The sequence below is a fragment of the Lepidochelys kempii genome, chromosome 16 (assembly GCF_965140265.1).
Source record: "Lepidochelys kempii isolate rLepKem1 chromosome 16, rLepKem1.hap2, whole genome shotgun sequence".
Lineage (NCBI taxonomy): Eukaryota > Metazoa > Chordata > Testudines > Cheloniidae > Lepidochelys > Lepidochelys kempii.
Genome location: NC_133271.1, coordinates 17,265,001 through 17,274,171, shown reverse-complemented (window position 1 = coordinate 17,274,171; position 9,171 = coordinate 17,265,001). Strand labels below are relative to the sequence as shown.

The window sequence follows — 9,171 nt, the reverse complement described above, 5'->3', positions numbered from 1 at the left end:
ACCTCGCACAGAGCCCCACAGACATGGGGACCAAGTGATGAGCACTCAAGTGAGCTCCAGCTGGAGATGGCTATGCTTTTCTGCTTCTCGCTGCCAGTCAGGGAGATGACATTGCTCAGGTCAGGAAGCCACAGGCACAAATTAGGAGGAAAGAAACCCCCAGGGCCGTATGGGAAGTAAGGATGCAAGATCTCAGACCTTCCCTGGGCATGAAGGTAAGGCAGGTCCATACACTGACAAACAGGGTATCACTCAAGAACGTTTCAGTTCCCCGAGGATGAACAGAACACAAGACGTCTCTCTTCACTCTAGGTCCAGAGCTTCTCAGGAGCCTGCAACAGGCCCTTACATGGGGGCTCCATGGAACCTACACTGAAGGTCTCAAGGACTCAGCAACCCAGCAGCACAGCTGCTGACAACAAAGGACAACAGTCACTTTGCACAGGAACCACCTGAAAGATTCTGGACCCAACTCTTTATCTGATGGAAGCTCTCAAAGGCACAGGATGAAGAACCTTTGTTCTCCTTCCCTTGCCCGGAATTGTCCCCCTCTCCTGGGGTGACTGAGGTGTTCAGTCTTCCTACAGCTCTCCTCACAGCTCCACGATGGAACCCCAGCCCTTGCCCCCTTGGGAGAAGGGGGGAATTTAACTTCCATGTTCCATCCAGTCTTGGCCTCGGTTAGGCTTCTCCGTTAACAGACCCCACCTCTGATCCAAACCGACCACCCTCTTGCAAAGGGAGAGAGTCAGCAAGCATTCTCCTTGTTTAAAGAACCCTGAGCATCCTTGCCTCAGACTTCTACAGGCAACCCAAACATGACCTAGAAAGCCCAGTGGCTAGGGGAGACTTAAACCTCTTTATTTCTCTAGTCCTGGGTTATCTCTGTAGTGCTACCCCCATCCCTGCCCTGGAGGAACCACCCTCCATGCCATGAAAGAGGATTTCCTCTCCATATTGACTCAATCCTGTCCTGCCCCACACCCACTGTCCCACCAACAGATCCCCCCACCCCTTGGCCTGAAGAGTCCACTCTGTACTGGGAGGGAGAGGTGACTTCCTTTTTTGTGTATGTTCACCCCCAATCATTGCCTTCTACAGTGCACATGAGCTATCAAAAAGGACTGAGCTGAGAATGCCAAACTCATGACATGAAGGCTTAGGTCCTTATTTAGGCCCCTCTGATCTCCATGGCTGCAGGGCAAGACAGATGGGGAAGGTGTCATCTCAGCACCCAGAAAAGCCAAGTTTCCTTAACATTGGGACTGGAGGGAGGTGCTGTAAGGAGAGGCTCAAAGGCACCTTCTATTTCCCAATTCCCCAAAGGCAGGGTCAGTCAACAGTGGGACCCTGCCCTATGAGCTCAGGCCGAGAAGCAAAACACCAGGAAACTCACAAACAAGTTAGAGAAAGAAAAACGGCACGAAGCCATGGCGCTGTGTTGTGGTTCATTATCTCCGGTTAGACTGGAGACGGTACAGCCGGATTTCGGGAGAGCAGAAAATATCAGCAATTAAAGATATGTCGTGTCAAAAAAACTCTAAACTGATTAAAGTTGAAGGCTCCGTTTTCTTCTTTTCATCAGAGAACGGAATCAAAACCTGCCTGGAAAGATGCACTCCCCCCATTCCCAGCGCTCCGAAGGCAGTGCCTGCATCCATCCTGCTGTGTCCCTGCATTTTAATTACCACCTTATTAATATTCATGAGGACAGGCACTCAAGGGGGATTGCAGTCTGTCATTCTCTCCTCTCCCTTCACCCCCTCCCCGCCCCATCTCTCTGGGCTGAATCTGAGGGTTTTTTCCCCTCCCTCTCTTTCCAAACAGTTGGCATACTGCAGATTCTGTATGAGTCTGTGTCGATGTATGTAGTCGTGTATGTTTGCATGGGAGATGTGCGTGATCTGCACGCGTCTGATGCATCTGTGTTTGCAGGTATGATGCCTGTGTGCGTGATGGGCAGGGGTGTGATTGTGGCAGCAGATACATGTGGGCGCACGTGGTGCATGGACATAATGCATGGATCTGGTTTGTTGGCCCCTTGCACAAGTATGCGGGCATGCAAATGTGATTCCTACATGTGTGTTTATGCCATGCATGCCTGTGTGCGTGTCCAGGCATGAGTACCTGGGAGCAAGTGTGCAAGAAAACCAGTGTGCAAGAGTTAGCATCCATGACAGTGAAAAGCGAGTGTGTGAGATGTGTGTATGTTCCATGCGTGTGCGAGATGCGTGTGTCCGCAGCCTGTGGTGCAACTCTCTGTAACTACTATATTTTCCTGGACTCAAATAACAGTGTGGAACCCTACTGCAAACGAGCACAAATCAAATGAGCAGTGACCCTGCCGGCTCACAGGCACTGACCGACTTCTCGGTGCCTGTAAACCCAGGCTGCTCCCAGCTAACACACCCTCTCCTCTGCTTTATCTGTTCCTTAGGTCTTCTGACCTGCTGTACCTGGGGACAAGGGGGTCCTGCACCACCCACCATTCCATACAGGGACCAGTTTGGCAAAAATCAAACAATCAGTGCACGCACCAGAGCGAGCTCAAAACCACTGCTGCAGACAGGTGTAGGCAATGTGCCCTTGGGAAAGCCACTGTGCCATTGGGTAGATGGTGCCACCTTGCCAGTAGGGTGGATGACACCGTAACGGGGCCTGGATCCACTGAGGTTCCAACCTCCTGCATGGGTGGGAGGCTTTGAAATGCCACTGGCCCTTTATGTCGAGCTTGCTGAGCAGCACATAGCTCCCAGAGCCTGTTCTCGGGCAGAAGGAGCTGGTACCAACCAGTTTGCTTAAATCCATACTGTGAGAAGCTGCTTCCTCACCAAGGGTGGGGTATTCTTGGAGGCCAGCGCTCTATGGTCCCAAAGGTCGAGGACCCTGCTGAACTCCAGGGCCTAGAGGCCGATGCTCCAGGCAACCAGTCTTACTCTGCCACTTCCTACCAGTGTCCCCAGTGCTGCAGTGTCCTTGGTTGAGGCACTGGGCAGTTCGGGTGGGATCCCTGTGGGAGGGGAATGGTGGTAGGGAGCCCCTCCTCTCCTCATAGTTGGAGATCCTACTCCTGAACCAGCTGAGCTCTTTTCTAGCTGTAAGAAAGGAGCAAGGAGGAAACAAAGACATAGACAGTACATTAATGCCATCCTCTGATTATCTGCTGCTCCTCCTCTTCCCCCTCTGGATGCCACTATAGACTCCCAGCCAAAGAGATTGCAGCACGCCCATGAACTTCCCTGCAGGCACTGGGCCCTGTCCACTGCAGATAGCTAGGGCCAATTCTTCATCCCCCAGCACCTTGTGTAGCCATCTGCACCAGTGGAAAGTGGGTGTAAACGCTAACTAATTGGAGTGGCAGTGTTGCTTTGGGGTACAGGACTGCACAAGGTACAGGGCAAGGAAGAACTGAGTCCCCACCGAAGCAATGGGCCTTCTAATCCTGTGCAATCAGGGTTAATGGCACCAACTCACTCTATGCAGGACATCACGCCAAGTAGCACCAAGTGCCCTGAAGATACCAACCTTCTATCACCACATCCAGCACCCTGGCAGGAGCCAGCCAGTCCAGGAGCATTCTCAGCGCGGGACTGAACTGGACACATGGACCACTCCGTGCTGCCCACATGCAGGGCCAGCTGGGATAGAGCTGGGAAAACTCTGGCCTGTGGTTCCTCATGCGGCTTGCCAGCGCTACATCTCCCTTTCTCCTCCCCTCCACCACGCACCTGCGAGAGACCTGTCAGGAGACGCTCCAACTCAAAGGCTCCCTAACGCCCCACTTGCTAAGCTCCACAAATATTTGAATTAAGGTCCCCCGGGGAGTCTCAGTCACAGAGTAACTGATTTCTCCTCCTTCATTATATCTCTGTGTAATTTACTGAGGGACGGACGGCAGCGTGTGCCTCTGTTAGAGAGAATTCCCAGCAGGAGCCTCGGAGAGCTCACAAATCAGGCAAAGGGAAGGCATTAGAATATGAAAGGTGACTAGGCTGGCTGCAGGAAGAGGGGCCTCCCCAAGATGCCTCTCTCTCACCCCAGCAGCCCAGAACCACATTTGATTTCCGCCTGCTGGCTCCGGAGGATCGTGTCGTTTGACTCTCTCTCCTGCTGGTTTGTTTCAGTGTGGCGTTAGCTGGGCACTAGGCCGGGCTCAGTCACTGACTCATTCTGTCACCTTGGGCAAGCCTCTGTGAGGATGTCTACGCGGCAATAAAACACCCGCGACCGGCCCATGGCGGCTGACTCAGGCTTGCGGAGCTATAAAATTGCAATGCAGACCTCTGGGCTCAGGCTAGAGCCTGGACTCTGAGATCTCCCCCCATGTTGTATAGCCCCGCAGCCTGAGTCCCGTGAGCTTAAGTCAGCCAACATGGGCCAGCTACGGGTATTTGATTGCCGTGTAGACAGATCTTATGAGCTACTGCTTCCTCCTCTACAAAATAGGGATGAAAAGCTACTGCTTTGAGATAAGAATTAGGTATTATGATTAAAAGTTAAACATGTGCTTAATTTCTTGGGCCTATTAATGTGGTCTAGCCATCTAATGTTTTTACAGTTTGTCCATCCTTGGAATGCTTGAGCATATTTTTATGCCTATTTGTTTTGGACAAATACTGAAAAAAATTTGAACAGCAACCAATTTAAAATAGAGTAGGGCAAACAAATGATTGCTTTAACACCATGTGCTATTAAGCTGTGGAACTCAGTGCTGCAGTATTTTTTAAAGCAATTAGCTTAGTAAGGTCTTTTAAAATCCACATGAATCAGACTGACACCCAGTTACACCCGCTACAAAGATACAGTGACATGATCTAACACTCATCTTCATGGTTCAAGCTCTAAGCGGATCACTAACTGGGGTCTGGAAGACATTTCCCCACACCCTGTACAATATGGCACAGTTAGGCACAGTACGGTATCTACCTTAAGTCTCTCTAGAGCACTGCGATTACGATACCTAGGCATTATGAGCCTGCATTTTCTAAATCACCCAGCATTGGCCACTGACAGAGACAAGATAGTGGACTTGCTGAACCACCAATACAGCAGGACCTGTATTCCAGAAATGCAGCAAACATGGCAGGGCATCGTTTTGCTGGATGGAAGCAGAGAGGAAAGTAGATCTGGAAACATTTCTGCTGAGAGCTGCAGCTTACAGATAACCTACAAATGAGGCTTAAAACATTGAGTTTGAGCCTTTTTGGCTCTCTGGGACAGATGAAGAAAACCTGAACAGTCTTAGGGGTTTTTTTAAATATATTTCCTTCTGTTTTTTACCTTAGAAATAGCAGGAATGTCAAATCCTGCCTTCCCTGGCTTGCTGGAGGTCTTCTGGGGGTTCTGGGAGAATATACATTGTCAGCTTGCACACCTTCATGTAAGCAGCTGGGGTGTTGAATCTTTAACAAAGATGAGCTTTCTCCAAAGTGTTCATCAGGAGTTGGAGTTAAATAGACCTTAAGAAAATCAAACAAAAACCAAAGAGCTATAAGCAGCTGTACCAAAATGGCCTTCCCCTCCAGTGCTCAACCTTCACTCTCTTGACTCTGGTGACATCATTTCACTAGTGTCACACTGGCCACTGCCTTCCTGGGGACGCTGGGACACAGAGGACTGAAGTGAAGGACTCCCACTGGAGCAATGTGAGAGCACATGTGTGCATGTGAGTGAGAGCACATGCGTAGGAAAGAGTGCGTGTGCGCGCATGAGCGAGCGCACCTGGGAGGTAGAAGGACTGCACTGAGGAGACTTATTGGGGCTAGAGCAATGTTCAAAAGGTGTGTGTCTCATTAACGGGGATGTGTATGGCCCCAGGGACTTTAGCTACCTATCCTCATAGGCCATGGAAAATCCTGGGACCAGCCCACATAAGGCAGCCTTCACAGATGGACTCTGCATAGCGGTTGCATTTTCTGACACATGCAGCCCCAGCCACGATGGTGCCTCTAAAACACCATCCCAAGCGCCCAACTCGCTGCTAAGTACTTGTTGGAGCCCCGCCCTGCTCGGGCCGCTGGTCCCCTTTTGTTTGGAGATGCATGCATCCCTGAGGGGGACACCGCCAGGCAATGCGCCCGTCCATCTCGGCTGTCGGCACCCGACAGCAGTCACCTTGGCAAAGCCAACCTTTGCCAGAGTGATCTCCTAGCGTAAGCCCAGGGGGAAGGCGAGGTAGCTCAGACACACTTTGGTGGTGCCGGGCGGCTCGAACAGCAGCCACCATAGGCCACACCCAGCAGGGCTGGTCAGTGGGAGCTCTAACAGGTCAGTGCCCGTCAGGCCCCCTTCCGGCCACCTAGACGCCCAACTTCTCGCCAACTGGGCTCTAAAGCGCCACTGTCTACTCACTCTCTCTATCAGCAGCCGGGGATCAAAGTGCCCAGTGGAGCTGGGGGGTTGTGGGCAGGAGGGGGGCAGTGCAGGATGGTTCCCATTCAGGAGGGGTAAAAGGACTCCAGGGCAGCCTGGAAGAGGAGGAGGAGCGGGACCGGAGCGGCAGCATTCAGCAGAAAGGAATGACCTGATGGGGCACAGAGGCTGAGCACTGGCCAGGGGCCCCTCCAAGCACTGCTGAAAACCCCGAACCTCTCCAAGCCTTTTAACTGGAGCTTAAAAAAAACGTTCTTGTTCCCGACGGTGGCGAGTGTCGCGCTTGATGCCCAGAATGACTCAATTCCCCCCTCTCCCAATAGCAAAATGCCCTTTGAAACATTTGCTAGAAGCTGATTCCATCCCCCAAGCCCCTAAACCCCCCAGCCCCTGGTGTGTATTCTTGTTCTGCTGTAATAATCCACATCCCAGCTGCCTCTCCTCCCCCCCCCTTCACCCTCCGCCTCTCTCCTCCCCCCTCCCCCTTTCCATAACTCAAAAGCTTGTCAGCCTGGTTCCAGACTGCTGGCGCCAGGCTTCACTCCAGGAAAAAAAATAAAGCAAGAGAGAAAGGCATGTGAGGCAAAACAGCCCCGCCACATGAACACACATCAAACCGGCCCTTTATCTCCCCGGAATGTTCCCTCTCTGCCTCTGCAGGGCTCTGCCCTCCCTGCCTGCCCCAGCTCCCCCCAGACACAGCCCCTCGCAGCCAGCATCCCCCTAACCCTAATGCACCACAGCCGGGCTGCAAACACACACACACACACAGAGCAAAGCCGGGCTGGAAACACACACACACACACAGCCAGGCTTGAAACACACACACACACACAGAGCACAGCCGGGCTGGAAACATACACACACACACACACACACACAGAGCACAGCCGTGCTGCAAACACACACACACACACACAGAGCACAGCCGGGGAGGAAACACACACACACACACACACAGAGCGCAGCCGTGCTGCAAACACACACACACAAACCAACACACACAGAGAGCACAGCCGCGCTGGAAACACACACACACACACACACAAACACAGAGCACAGCCAGGCTTGAAACACACACACACACACACAGCACAGCCAGGCTTGAAACACACACACACACAGAGCACAGCCAGGCTTGAAACACACACACACACACACACACACACACAGAGCACAGCCGGGCTGCAAACACACACACACACACAAACGCAAAGCACAGACGGGTTGGAAACACACACAGAGAGCACAGCCGCGCTGGAAACACACACACACACACACACACAGAGCGCAGCAGGGCTGCAAACACACACACACACAAAAACAAAGCACAGCCGTCCTGGAAACACACACACACACACAGACCACAGCCGAGCTGCAAACACACACACACACACACACAGCACAGCCGGGCTGCAAACACACACACACACACAGAGCACAGCCGGGCTGGAAACACACACACACACAGAGCACAGCCGGGCTGGAAACACACACACACAGAGAGCGCAGACGGGCTGGAAACACACACACACAAACAAACACACACACAGAGCACAGCCGGGCTGCAAACACACACACACACACACAAACGCAAAGCACAGACGGGTTGGAAACACAGAGAGCACAGCCGCACTGGAAACACACACACACACACACACAGAGCGCAGCAGGGCTGCAAACACACACACACACAAAAACAAAGCACAGCCGTCCTGGAAACACACACACACACACACACAGACCACAGCCGAGCTGCAAACACACACACACACACACACACACACACACACAAAGCACAGCCGGGCTGCAAACACACACACACACACACACACACACAGCACAGCCGGGCTGCAAACACACACACACACACACACAGAGCACAGCCGGGCTGGAAACACACACACACACAGAGCACAGCCGGGCTGGAAACACACACACACAGAGAGCGCAGACGGGCTGGAAACACACACACACAAACAAACACACACACAGAGCACAGCCGGGCTGCAAACACACACACACACACACAAACGCAAAGCACAGACGGGTTGGAAACACAGAGAGCACAGCCGCGCTGGAAACACACACACACACACACACACACACAGAGCGCAGCAGGGCTGCAAACACACAGACAGAGCACAGCCGGGCTGGAAACACACACACACACACACACACAGACCACAGCCGAGCTGCAAACACACACACACACACACAGAGCACAGCCGGGCTGGAAACACACACACACAGAGAGCGCAGACGGGCTGGAAACACACACACACAAACAAACACACACAGAGAGCACAGTCGCGCTGGAAACACACACACACAAAGCCAGGCTTGAAACACATACACACACACACACACACAGCACAGCCGGGGTGGAAACACACACACACACACACACAGAGCACAGCCGGGGTGGAAACACACACACACACAGAGCGCAGCCGGGCTGCAAACACACAGACAGAGCACAGCCGGGCTGGAAACACACAGACAGAGCACAGCCGGGCTGGAAACACACACACACACACACACACACAGACAGAGCACAGCCGGGCTGGAAACACACACACACACAGCACAGCCGGGCTGGAAACACACACACAAACAAACACACACACAGAGCACAGCCGGGCTGCAAACACACACACACACACACACAAACGCAAAGCACAGACGGGTTGGAAACACAGAGAGCACAGCTGCGCTGGAAAAACACACACACACACACACACAGAGCGCAGCAGGGCTGCAAACACACACACACACAAAAACAAAGCACAGCCGTGC

At 52.8% G+C, this 9,171-nt stretch overlaps 1 long non-coding RNA gene across 1 annotated transcript in view; it reads right to left on the bottom strand.

Annotated features, from left to right (window-relative positions):
* Positions 1-2,488: 2,488 nt before the first annotated feature.
* The window catches only part of LOC140899393 (uncharacterized), a 61,710-nt gene continuing 55,027 nt past the window's right edge, over positions 2,489-9,171 (bottom strand). The window contains exons 2-3 of the long non-coding RNA XR_012155303.1: positions 5,281-5,459; positions 2,489-3,095 (exon numbers count right to left, since the gene is read on the bottom strand). This is a non-coding gene — a long non-coding RNA (uncharacterized lncRNA). The remainder of the gene's footprint in view (positions 3,096-5,280; positions 5,460-9,171) is intronic.